Source organism: Crocodylus siamensis, chromosome 4, assembly GCF_052110815.1.
Source record: "Crocodylus siamensis isolate JL-2025a chromosome 4, ASM5211081v1, whole genome shotgun sequence".
NCBI lineage: Eukaryota > Metazoa > Chordata > Crocodylia > Crocodylidae > Crocodylus > Crocodylus siamensis.
In genome coordinates this window covers 174890784-174904114 of record NC_143398.1, presented here as the reverse complement: position 1 = coordinate 174904114, position 13331 = coordinate 174890784, and positions in this window count along the sequence as shown.

Genomic DNA, 13331 nt, shown 5'->3' with positions numbered 1-13331 from the left:
ATGTGGAACCTAGAGGTATTTCCCTACGGCTTGGTGGGTAAAGAGGATCTCAGAGTTTGATATCTTCAAGTTGTAATGTGCCATCCTACAAGAGGAGGAATGTGGGTGCAGACACCTTCCACATGCCAACCCTAATAGAAGGGTCCTGGTGCTAGGCTGATATTTCTAAAAAGTGTTCTCCACTATACAGGAAGGTTTTGGTTGTGAAATATTGAAACCTTTATAGGCAGAATAAAGGTGCTTGAAAGCAGCTGATACTAAAACATACAGCAGGAACAAGACAATGAATTAAACATTATAGCTGGGACCTGATTCAGCACACATTAAAATCAGCTGGAAGATTCCACTAGGCTTTTAAGATCCCAGTGGCATGGGGTGGAGTATTCATAAATTCATACTCCTCTTGAAGCTATCCTAGGCATTCTTCCTGTTTTCAGAACACACCCCTTGTGAGTCATTGTGCTATTCACCATGTTGCTGACAAACAGCGAGTGGAAAGAACATAAAGCAACTACTTAAGCCTTTGTTTCAGTATCATTCCCTAATCAGCTGTTCCTGAATTGCAGTGTTCTGTGGTGTGCACCTCTTTCAGTACTGTCATGCACATTGTCCTGTTGATACTGACATGTGCACACACGGGTACTATATTCTATTCAGTTACCATGGAAAGAGCTAAATGATTTCTTGGGGATTATGCAAGGTCCCAGTGTTTCAGGTAACAGAGCAACAGGCCTTGATTTCTTTTTTGAACCTACACCAGCAAAAAACATCCATTAATATTTTGTTACACTACGTTTTGGTCTGCACTGTGTCCCAGCAGGTATGCCTCAAACATACCCTGGCACACCTGTGCCCACTCACATGTTCCAAAACTGGCAATGTGCCTATGAGACCAATCTGGGGTCACTCCAGTAGCCGTTCTCAAGGAGCTCGGAGACTAAGGTCTTGAGAGTGACTGCAGGGGGTTGCATTTCTAGGTTTCAAGACTGTAAGCAGAAATGGGTGGGCAAGGTTAATTCAGGAGCACAGACCTACTCAGCATAGACCTACAGACAGCACAGACCTACTCTAAATCACTTAAACCAGGGGTCAGCAACATACTGGGATGGATCCGGCCTGTGAAGCCACTGGATCCAGCCTGAGGAGATGGAAGACTTTGCCTGTGCCTGTGCTTGTGTCTGGTTTAGGCAGCAAGGACGTGTGCTAGAACTGGGCAGCTGGAAACCGCACACACACTGCTGCTTCCCCCAACCCCCTGCTGCCTGGCTGTGACATAGATACCTCTTGTAACTGGTGTGGAGCTGCACTGCAGCTGGGATGCACGGGGAAGGGTGGGGAGAAGCAGCAGCAGTGATGACACAGCTTTCAGCTGCCTGGCTCTCGTGCAGCTTCCCACTGGCTAGAAAAGGGGCAGGCAATTATTTTGTGTGGAGGGCTGCTTACCACGTTTTGGAGAGCTGTCAAGGGCCACATGGGTAGCCTCAAGCCTTGACAGTTGCCCTGGCCTCAGTCACCATATTGGAACCAGAAGTCCTGCCCTCAATGCCTGACCTTTGCCATTGGAAGTCCCTTCCCGCCCGGAGTACTCCTTTTGGGAGGACAGGCGCTGTAATCTTGAAACCAGGGAGAAAAACCCAAATTGTATACAAAAAAAACCCCAACTTTTATAACTTTTTAATTTTATTTAAAAATATTTTGTACTGATATACGGTATATCTAGAGGTGACTGATTTAAATTACCTGGGCATCTGCTGGGAGGAGAAGTCAGCCAGGTCTGACCACTCACGGATGTTCCTGACCGAGATACAGGACCTCCACTTAACCCAGGAGTGCACAGTCCTATCAGGGGGAACGCCCTGCTGGACCTGGTCCTGGCCACAGGCAACGACCTGGTAAGAGGGCACCAGGTCCTCGACTACCTGGGCAATAGTGATCATCGCTTGCTGGAATTCATCATCCAGTGCAGGGTGTCAAGGGCCTGCAGCAAGGCGGTAGCCCTAGACTTTAAGAAGGCCAGCTTCAATGAGTAGAGGAGATTAGTGGAGGAGGCACTGGGGTCCTCGAGGGTAGGGGAACTCGGTGCCCAAGATGAGTGGTTGTTCCTTAAAGAGACAATACTCAGAGCCCAAGGGGTGACAATCCCAACAAGAAGCAAAGGGGGCAAGAGTGCCCAAAAGCCCCCCTGGCTCACCAAGGGCATTTGTGAATGCTTGATTGCCAAAAAGGAGGCGTACACCCAGTGTGAGGGAGGGGCTATCACCAAAGAGGAGTATGCCTCCACTGCTCGGGTCTGTAGGGGGCCTGTTAGAAAAGCTAAGGCAGATACAGAGCTAGGGCTAGCATCAAGGATCAAAGATAATAAAAAGTCCTTTTTTAAATATATAGGGAGAACGAAGAAGGCACCAGCTAATGAAGGGCCCCTGCAGGATGTGCTTGGCAATCTGGTGGTTGCACCAGAGGAGAAAGCAGACCTCTTTAACAAATTCTCCGCCTCCATTTTCTTGTGCAGGGACTGGGACTCCCTGACCAAGATTCTAGACGGACTTGGGAGAAACGTCGCCAGGTCTAAGGTCGGGGAGGACCGGGTTAGAGAGCTTCTGGAGGGGCTGGACGTGTTCACATCAGCAGGTCCAGATGCTCTCCACCCCAGGGTGTTGAGGGAATTGGCAGAGGTCATTGTGGGGCCCCTGGCATGGCTTTACAAGTGCTCGTGGTGCTCTGGCCAGATGCCAGATGACTGGAAGAAAGCCAACATGGTCCCCATCTTTAAAAAAGGGAAGAGAGAGGACCCAGGCAACTATAGGCCCATTAGTCTTACTTCAATCCTGGGGAAACTCTTTGAAAAGATTATCAAGGAACACATCTGTGATGGACCAGCAGCAGGGATGATGCTCAAGGGCAACCAGCACGGTTTCATTAGGGGCAGGTCCTGTCAGACTAACCTGATTGCCTTCTACAGTCAGGTCACAAAATCACTGGATGCAGGTGTTGCGGTAGATGTAGTCTTTCTGGACTTCAGCAAGGCCTTTGACACTGTCTTCCACCCCATTGTCATTAAAAAACTAGGTGACTGCGGCATTGATGCCTACACAGTCAGATGGATTGCAAATTGGCTGAAGGGTTGTACTCAGAGGATAGTGGTGGAGAGGTCTTTTTCGACCTGGAGGGAAGTGCGCAGTGGAGTCCCCCATGGCTTGGTCCTCGGGCCCGCATTGTTCAATTTCTTTATTAGTGACTTGGATGAGAGGGTGAAAAGCAGCAGAGGCGAGCAGAGCAGCAGCAGGGGCAGCAGCAGCTGATCCCCCTAAGGTAAGTGGGGCAGAGGGGCTGACGCAGCTGAGCTGGATCCGGATGGGAAGCCCCCTGGATCCCTCTTAGCTGAGCCGGTAGGGAGCCGCGCTCCCAAGCTGCGCAAACAGAGCGTGCAAACAGGTGTGGTCTGTAAGAGCACGCCGGTGTTTGGGTCGGCGTTTGCGCCGGAGGGGGAGCAGGAGGGGCCCAGAGGCCGACTCGTGTTAGCGCGGGCCAGAGGACCCAAACTCAGCTAGAAACTCCTACGATGGTGTCGACACGGAGTGCTGCCAGGGCCCCTGCCCGGGGGCCGCGGCCTTCCCGGGGCTTGTCTGAGGCCTCCCCCCAGACAAAGCCCACAGGGGGGCTGGCATCCCCCAACCCCCTGGCCTGCAGGAGCTGCCCAGCAGGGCCTGGGGGGGCAGGGACTGGAGACCCCCACGCCTGTCCTGCAGCCGCCCGCCTTAGGGCCCTGGAGGCGCGGGTGAGGGAGCTCCAGGAGGAGGTTAGCAGGCTGAGGGGAATCAGGGAGGGAGAGGAAGAAACTGACAGCTATTTTCTTTCCCTGCAGGGTTGTACGACCAAGGAGGATGCACCTCAAGATGAGCCCTCCTCTGCTAAGTGGCAGACGGTCACCTCCCATGCCAGGGCTGCTCAAGACACGGCAGCACCAGTTCCTACAGTCCGGCTGGAGAACAGGTATGAAGCTCTGGCAGCCCTGGAGGAGGAGGATGGAGAGGCGAAACCGGGGAGGAGGCAACTCCATGCACACCGCGTCCCGTGCAAGCTGAAGGAGGCAAGAAGGCCAGGAGGAAGAAGTGTCGCATGATCGTCATTGGTGACTCCATCCTGAGAGGTACAGAGGGCCCCATCTGTCGCCGGGACCCCTCAGCACGCGAGGTATACTGCCTACCTGGAATGAGGATTCAGGATGTGAAAGGGATGCTCCAGACTGTAATCCAGCCCACCGATTATTACCCTATGGTCCTAGTCCATGTGGGTACTAACGATGCGGCCAGGAGGAGCCCTGATCACCTGATGGAGGACTACCACGCTCTGGGGTGCATGCTGAAGGAGATAGGCACACAGGCGATTTTCTCTTCTATCCTGCCAATGAGTGGACGAGGCAGACACCATGAAATGTGCATCGCAGAGACCAACTGGCGGCTACAGGAATGGTGCTTTGTGGAGGGCTTTGGCTTCCTCAGCCACGACCGGCACATCACGACAAGAGACATGCTGGGATGGGACAGGCTCCACCTTTCCCCTAAAGGTAAGCGTGTGTTCTCTTCTAGGTTGGTGGACCTCCTCTGGCAGGCTTTAAACTAGGCTCGTTGGGGGAAGGGGAAGATGAGGGCAGAGGAAACATCAGACTGCCAGACCAAACAGCACCCACAACTACAGCCCAGCCCAGACCAACAAACGAAGCCAATAAACAGGTAAGCGATAGGGGCCAGGGTAACGCTGGGACTAGGAGGTCAGTACACATACCCACAGGAGGCCTCAAATGCCTCTACACAAACGCTCGTAGTATGGGCAACAAGCAGGAGGAACTTACCCTCCTGCTGGCTGACACCAGCCTGGACATAGTGGGGATTACGGAAACGTGGTGGCATGCAGTGCATGATTGGGCGGTCAATGTCAAGGGCTATAGGCTGTACAGGAGGGACAGGATAGGAAAGAGAGGTGGGGGCGTGGCGCTCTATATTAAGGAGGAATACACATCCTCGTTAATTAGCAAGGAGTCAGGGGAGGGACACTCTGAAGTGCTTTGGGTTAGAGTACAAGGCAGTCGAGGGGAAAGGGACTTAACGGTGGGAGTCTACTACAGACCTCCCAACCAGGGAGAAGAGCTTGACCAGGTATTCTTGGGTCAGCTCACAGAGGTAGTGAAGTCTAAGGATGTAGTAGTCATGGGGGACCTGAACTTCCCGGACATCTGCTGGGAAGAGCAGTCAGCCAGGTCTGACCGCTCATGTAGGTTCTTGGCCAGAGTGCAGGACCTCCGTCTAACCCAGGAGGTGCACAGCCCCACCAGGGGGGACGCCTTGTTGGACCTAGTGCTGGCCACGGGTGATGACCTGGTGAGGGGGCTGCGGGTGCTCAACCACCTGGGCGACAGTGATCATTGCCTGCTGGAATTCACCATCCAGTGCAAGGTGGCAAAGGCATGCAGTAAGGCAGCGGCCCTAGATTTTAGGAGGGCAAACTTCAACGAGCTAAGGAGGATAGTTGGAGAAGTGCTGAGGTCCTGGTGGGGAGAGGAGCCAGGTATCTGAGGAGAGCGGTCGCTCCTTAAGGAGACGATCCTCCAAGCCCAAAGGAAGGTAATCCCAACGAGGATCAAAGGGAGCAGGAGAGCACACAAGCCTCTGTGGCTCACCAAAAGCATCCGGGAATATCTCCTTGCTAAAAAGGAGGCTTACACCCAATGAAAAGAAGGGGTCATCACCAGGGAGGACTATTCTGTAGTTGCTCGGGGATGTAGGCGGGTAGTTAGGAAGGCCAAGGCAGAGATGGAACTGGGGCTAGCTTCCCAGATTAAGGACAATAGGAAGTCCTTTTTTAAATACGTAGGGGGGTAAAAAGAAGGTCCCGGGTAATGTGGGGCCCTTGCAGGACGCCATGGGAAACTTGGTCATCACACCAGATGGCAAAGCTAACATGTTTAATGATTTCTTTGCCTCTGTCTTCCTAAGTAGGGACCAGAACAGCCACCTCCCTGCTGGGCCCCCCCTCGGGCCCCGTGGGAGGCACACCTGGGCCATGGGTTAGCGAGGATTTAGTTAGGGACCTTCTGGAGGGGTTGGACGTATTCAAGTCAGCCGGCCCGGATGATCTCCACCCTAGAGTTCTAAAGGAACTGGCCGAGGTCATTGCAAGTCCCCTGGCACAACTTTACGAGCACTTGTGGTGCTCTGGTGAGGTACCGGAGGACTGGAAGAGGGCCAGCGTGGTCCCCATCTTCAAAAAAGGCAGGAAGGAGGACCCGGGAAACTATAGGCTGGTTAGTCTTACCTCGATCCTAGGCAAGCTGTTCGAGAAAATTATGCTGGCACACATCCAGGAGGGGCCAGCAGGGGACTGCATGCTTAGGGGCAACCAACACGGGTGCATCAGTGGCAGGTCCTGTCAGACCAACCTGGTGGCCTTTTACGGTTAGATCACCAGATCATTAGATGCAGGGGTAGCAGTGGATATAATCTTCCTGGACTTCTGGAAGGCTTTTGACACTGTCTCTCACCCTGTTCTCATTAAGAAACTGGGGGGCTGTGGTGTAGACACCCACACAGTCAGATGGGTCGCCAACTGGCTGGAGGGCCGCACCCAGAGGGTGGTAGTGGATGGGTCCTTCTCAACCTGGAAGGACGTGGGCAGTGGGGTTCGGCAGGGATCGGTCCTTGGGCCCGCACTGTTCAACATCTTCATCAGTGATTTGGATGAGGGGGTAAAAAGCACCCTGTTCAAATTTGCTGATGACACTAAGATGTGGGGGGACGTGGGCACATTGGAAGGATGCAACAGGCTACAATCAGACCTAGACAGGTTACAAGGGTGGGCGGACAAGAATAGGATGGGTTTCAACACAGACAAGTGCAAGGTGATGGACCTCGGGAGGAACAACCAGAACCATACCTACAGGATAGGGAACTCCCCTCTTGTCATCATGGAGGCGGAAAGGGATCTGGGGGTCATCATTGACTCCAAGATGAACATGGGCCGGCAGTGAGGGGATGCAGTCAGGAAGGCCAACCGCACCTTGGCATGCATCCACAGATGCATCTCGAGCAGATCCAAAGAGGTGATCCTCCCCCTCTATGTGGCACTGGTCAGGCTGCAGCTGGAGTATTGCGTCCAGTTCTGGGTGCCACACTTCAAGAGGGATGTGGACAGCATGGAGAGGGTCCAGAGGAGGGCCACTTGTATGATCAGGGGACAACAGGGCAGGCCCTATGAGGAGAGGCCCTCCACAAGAGAAGGCTGAGGGAGGATCTTGTGGCCTGTTATAAACTAGTCAGGGGGGATCAGCAGGCATTGGGGGAGTCACTGTTCCCCCGAGCACTGCCAGGAGTGACCAGGAATAATGGTCACAAGCTGGCAGAGGGTAGGTTTAGGTTAGATATCAGGAGGCGCTACTTCACGGTCAGGGCAACTAGGGTCTGGAACCAGCTTCCAAGAGAAGTGGTGCAGGCTCCTACCCTGGGGGTATTTAAGAGGAGGTTAGATGAACATCTTGCTGGGGTCATTTGACCCCAGTATTCTTTCCTGCCATGGCAGGGGGTTAGGCTAGATGATCTGCTCAGGTCCCTTCCAACCCTAGAAACTATGAAACTATGAAACTATAAATTTACTGATGATACCAAGATTTGGGGTGAGGTGGGCACGCTAGTAGGGAAGGACAGATTACAGCAGGACCTGGACAGGTTACAGGGGTGGACTAACAAAAATAGAATGGGTTTCAATACTGACAAGTGCAGGGTACTGCACTTGGGCAGTAGAAACCAGCAGCATACTTATAAGCTGGGAAACTCCCTTCTCAAGAGCACAGTGGCAGAAAGGGATCTTAGAGTCATTATTGACTCCAAGATGAACATGGGCCAACAATGTGAGGTCACGGTCAGTAGGGCTAACCGTACCTGTTCGTGCATCCACAGATGCATCTCAAGCAGGGCCTAGGAAGTGATCCTCCCCCTCTATGTGACACTGGTTAGGCCACAGCTGGAGTACTGTGTTCAGCTCTGTGCGCCCTACTTCAGGAGGGATGTGGACAACATTGAGAGGGTCCAGAGGAGGGCCACCCGCATGATCTGGGGACAGCAGGGCAGGCCCTACAAGGACAGGCTACGGGACCTGAACCTGTTCAGCCTTCGCAAGAGAAGGCTGAGGGGGGACCTGGTGACTGTCTATAAACTCACTAGGGAGGACCAGCAGGGTTTGGGAGAGACCTTGTTTCCCCTAGCACCCCCCAGGGTAACAAGGAATAATGGCCACAAGTTGTTAGGCAGTAGGTTTAGACTAGACACCAGGAGGTACTACTTCACTGTCAGGGCGGCTAGGATCTGGAACCAACTTCCAAGGGCAGTGGTGCTGGCTCCCACCCTGGGGGTCTTTAAGAGGAGGCTTGACGTCTACCTGGCTGGGGTCATTTGAGCCCAGTTTTCTCTCCTGCCCAGGGCAGGGGGCTAGACCTGATGATCTACAAGGTTCTTTCTGACCCTACTTCTATGAATCTATGAATCTATATTAGCCGAAAATACAGTCCTCCTGTGTGGTGTGTGTCAGCAGTAATGGGGTGTATGTGGCGGTGTGTGTGTGTGGTGGGGTGTGACATATGGGCATGGTGGGTGGGTGTGGAGGGGTGTAGGGTATGTGGTTGGGGTGGGGGCTGTGGGAAGGGTGGGGTTATGGTAGGTGGGGTGGGAGAGAGAGAGACAGGCTGGGCTGCCAGCTCCATCACATACGGCTCTAGCAGACTGAATGCGAGCCTCATGTGATGCAGCCAGGCAGACCCCATGCCCAGGCTCTGCACTCCTGCTGTGCCACCCTGGGTCCCTGCTAATCCCAGAGTACCTGCACAGGCTCTGCGCCCCCCTGCCACCATCATTTCCCTGCATTCTCTCCCGCACGCCTGGCCTCCACTCCCTGTGTCCCCGCCACTCGCCATGCCATTTCCCACAGCCCCTGCTGCTCCCGACAGCCCATCTGCCACTATACCACTTGCTATGGCCTGTGTCACTCGCTGCGGCCCCCACCACTTCCCTCAGCTGCTACCACTTCCCGTGCCACTCCCTGCAGCTCCTGCTGCTCCCTACGACTCCTCTGCCCCACGCTACTTGCCATGGACCCCACCACTTCCCTCAGCTGCCACCACTTCCACACTACTCCCTGCAATGCCCTCTGCTTGCCGTGGGCCCCCCCACTCACTGCTGCACACTTCCTGCAGCCCCCACGAGTTTCTGTGCCACTTCCCATGGCCCCTGCTGCTCCCCACAGAACCTGCCACTCACCGTGGCCCCCAACACTTCCCTCGGCTGCTGCCACTTCCTGCAGTGTTCCCCGTAGCCCCTGCTGCTTGCTGTGCTGCTCCCTGCAGTCCCCACCACTCCCCACAGCTGGCACCACTTCCCAAACCACTGCCTGCAGCCCCAGTTGCTCACTGCACCACTCCCTGCAGCCCCTGCTGCTCCCCAGGGCTCCACCCCCTGCAGCCCCCACTGCTTGCCGCAGCCCCCCCACTTCCCTTAGCCGCCACCACTTCCTGCGCTGCTCCCCAGAGACCCTACCACTTCCCACACCACTCCCTGCAGCCCTTGCCCCTCCCTGTTGTCCCCCACTGCTGCTGCTTCCCTCCACTCCTCTGCCCACTGCTTCTTATTCTGGCTCCAGCCTGGCCTGGGAAGCACCACAGGGCTCCTGAATGCTGGGATGGTCGCAGTAGTTCCCCCCACACCCTCCATCCAATCTTACCTTACTTTCCACTTGGACGGAAGAGTCGTGGGAAATAGCTCCAGGGTCCCAAGGCCAGAAGCCACTGACATACCACTGGAGCCACTCAACCTGTATCAAATTGGAGTTGGGTTGTTCCAACCTGTGACTTGTTAAAGATTGCTGGGCATTGACTTCAGCTGCTTTGGGAACTATTTTAATGAACAAATTAACCAGCAGGAATATTTGCAGATATGGCAAAAATGCTAAGTATTCAGAGGAAATTTGTTTTGAATCTGAAAATGCAAGTTGCCTAGTAAGCATGAGTCTCTGGGAAAAAAAAACAAACAATGATGTGATGTGGCCTTTCTATAAAATCAGCATTGTTAGAATGTCAAGCATTGAGCACTTGTACATTTTGCAAATAGCCCATTGACCAGAATTGATTTCTGTAAACATTTATTTTGACTCAGTTGTGCAATTGCACATGATTCATAAAAAGAAAAATGGTAAAATTCATTGAGAAACCTTGATGAGTTGTTTTCCCAGCAATATCCTCTTCTATGACAAGCTGAAATAACAGCCAAGAAAAGAATGCAGTTGCTTCTGCTCCAATTGCTGAGTACTCTGCTGTGAAACATGGAGCTTGGGTAATGTTATTGATCAATTTTTTTTGTTAAAGAAAATGTTGCCCTTTTTGTTGTGTGGAATGTGTAATTTTAGCATGGTCTATGCTATTTCCAAGGTGACCCATAAACTGGAGGATTGGTAAATGTGCTTGTATTCTATTCTGTTTGCTTCCATATAGCAAAGGCCTGAAAGGCATATTACACTGAAATACAGTGTAACAGCCTGATTGTAGAAATACAGTGTAACATCTTGATTGCAGTGAAGTCAGTGGAAATTCTGCTGCTGTCTTCAGTACAGCTAGGATTTCATCTATCAGGTTGTGTCTACATTTTATGATAGAAGTGTCCATGGATAACTGGGGGTCCTGTGGCCTTGTAATTACTGAGAACACAGTCCATGCCAATCAAACAGCAGCATTGGTCAATAATGGCTATATGAGCAATGCAATATCCCTTCCCCTCATTTCTGTGATGACCTTTCTATCCCCACCCTACACACCATAAAGAAGTTTAAAATAACTGTAACAGGAAGCCTGGAGCTCTTGTTATTTTCATAGGAAAAAGCAATAGTAGACAGGGCTTGGAAGTGTTAGAAATAGAATATTGTTAGAAATGTGCAGCTTGCATCTTGCACCTGATAAGAAAGAAATACTGCCAAGGACTTTTTCTTTCCCAGCCTTGCCACAGCCTTTCTCATGCTAATTGCAGTTTCTCCCCCTCACCTGCCTTAAGTCTTTCTCATGCGGATTGCAGGAGCCAAAATTCAATTATTTGTGTCCTTGAAAGGGGGGGAGGGGGGGAAAGTAAACTTTTGGTGACCTGTTGTAGTTTCTGAGCATGCTTAATCAGCTGATGCATATTTACTTCTCCGCCCTGCATACTTAAGTAGTTAATTATACTATACATGCGATGTATGTAGTGATGTAACTTACAGGTATGCTTGTATGAAACGGAAGTAAGCTGTAAGAGTTCCTGTTTCTGCACACGTGCCCAGGAGAGAGAAGATAAATTTCGCTCGCGAATACCAATGCGGGGTCAGAGTGATCTGAGTACCTGACTCTGCTCTGACCTTTGTTTGCAAAGAAATGCCACCTTTGTGCTGTTTAATGTAGGTGTGTCTGTGATTTTTTGCGGGCCTCCAGAGAAACGAACTGCCTTTGTGCAACAGAAGGACAAACAAAAGCTAGCTGCAAAAGGGCGGCCAGAAGCTAAGAGTGCCTATTGCTGTGCTGGTAGCACAGCAGTAGTACAAAAGGACAAGAGTATTTCTGTAAATCACCTAACAGGAAGTAGGTGGAGCTGGAGCTGGAGCTGGAGCTGCATATAAGCTAAAGTACTTAGCCTGGCTCTGCAGCCCAGGGGTATGGGAGTGAGAGGAGCTTTGCAGCAAGCTGGCTGCGTTACTGTCTAGGATCCTGCTATGTTTGGGAACAAGATGTAAGGAGCTGAGGGCTTGCAAGGAATTGGGACCCAGGGTGAGCAGGGGCTTTGTTAGACAGCTAGTGTGCTGAGAGTTTTCATTATGGCCAGACTATTTACACTTTTTGTTCAGCTTAAACTCATGTCTCTGTTATGGGGATTTACCTGCAATCATGGCACAGAAAGAAGTTGTATAGTGGGACTACATAGTCAATGCATGTACTTCTCTGCAATACATGTATCATACAACATTTCTGAGTTGGTCTAATAAAAGGTATCAGGTTTACCCAATAAACCTTGTCTGCCTTTATCATACATGTACATCTCTAGTCTTAGCATCTAGCTTTTCCCATACACTTGCCTAAATGGGAATATTCTTAGAAATTATCCATCTGAAAATGTCCAGGTTAGACTTGGGGTAAAATTCCACATGACTTGAGTCCACTGACACTTTTTTTTTTTCCCAATTAAATTTAACTTCCAAAGGCGCACAGAAGTTTGGTGCCCAAATATCTTCAAGGATTTGGGTCTAAGTACCTACATCCATTTTGAAAATGGGATTCAGGGTCCTCTGTTCTTACATCCTTGAATGAATTTTTAACTGGACCTTAACTCTCAGGATCTCTGCAGATCACCAAAGAGGAAGATGCCCTCTTCATCTCCTCATAGCAGCCTAGCACAATTACCAGACTTACATGCATACCACACACATCTTTTCCACAAAAATCAGCCCTCCAAAATTGGGATGTGTGTTTTAAGTGGGAAACTGACTTCTTTCTCTGCTGAATTAGAAGCATGGAAGTACAAAGGCAAGGAAACATTACTGCAAGATGTCTTCCATCCCAGAAAAAGAAGGGGTGAAGTTCACCCTTCCAGTTCAGAGTTAGTGTGTTAATCTTCTCTCAGCCATAACCACTGCAGGATTCTCTGCTGTCAGTATTCAGACATGACTGAACAAACTTTCCCCTTCTTTATTCTGCCTTCCCAAAACAAGCTATGTGTCTTATTTGGGGGCAAATGGCAAGTGAGGAAATATGATAGGCCAATGATCATCAAACTGCCATTGGCTTTTCCCAAGTCTAGACAGCCCATTGACTCTTTTAGCATATCATATACTTTGCCCTTCTTTGCACATGACCAAGAACCAAAAGAGTAAAGCACAGGTTAGGCCAAAGTAAGCTGGCAGAGTGTGGGACTTTATCTTGTACTTGATCATAATCTTGTACTCTCCAAAAGTCTATCAGGTATCTCCAATGGTTTCTCCAGAGTCTACTGTTTAAAAAGTATGGGTTGATTATATTGAAATAGACCCATAGTGACTGCACAACAGCTGCAGCCACTAAGGATCAAGAGATGCTTGCCTTGTATAAGTGTCGTGCAGCTTAGCTTATTGATATTTATAGATGCTTTTGAGATCCTGGAAGACAGGAGTGACACATCTCTCTTTTGGAAATGCGACTTTTCAAGATGTTTCTGCACCTTGAGACCAGGAGTTGTTTTGGTTGCCTTACTCTGCTAGCATATGGATAGTTCAGAAATACTAAAGGGATTGCAAATGATAAAGAA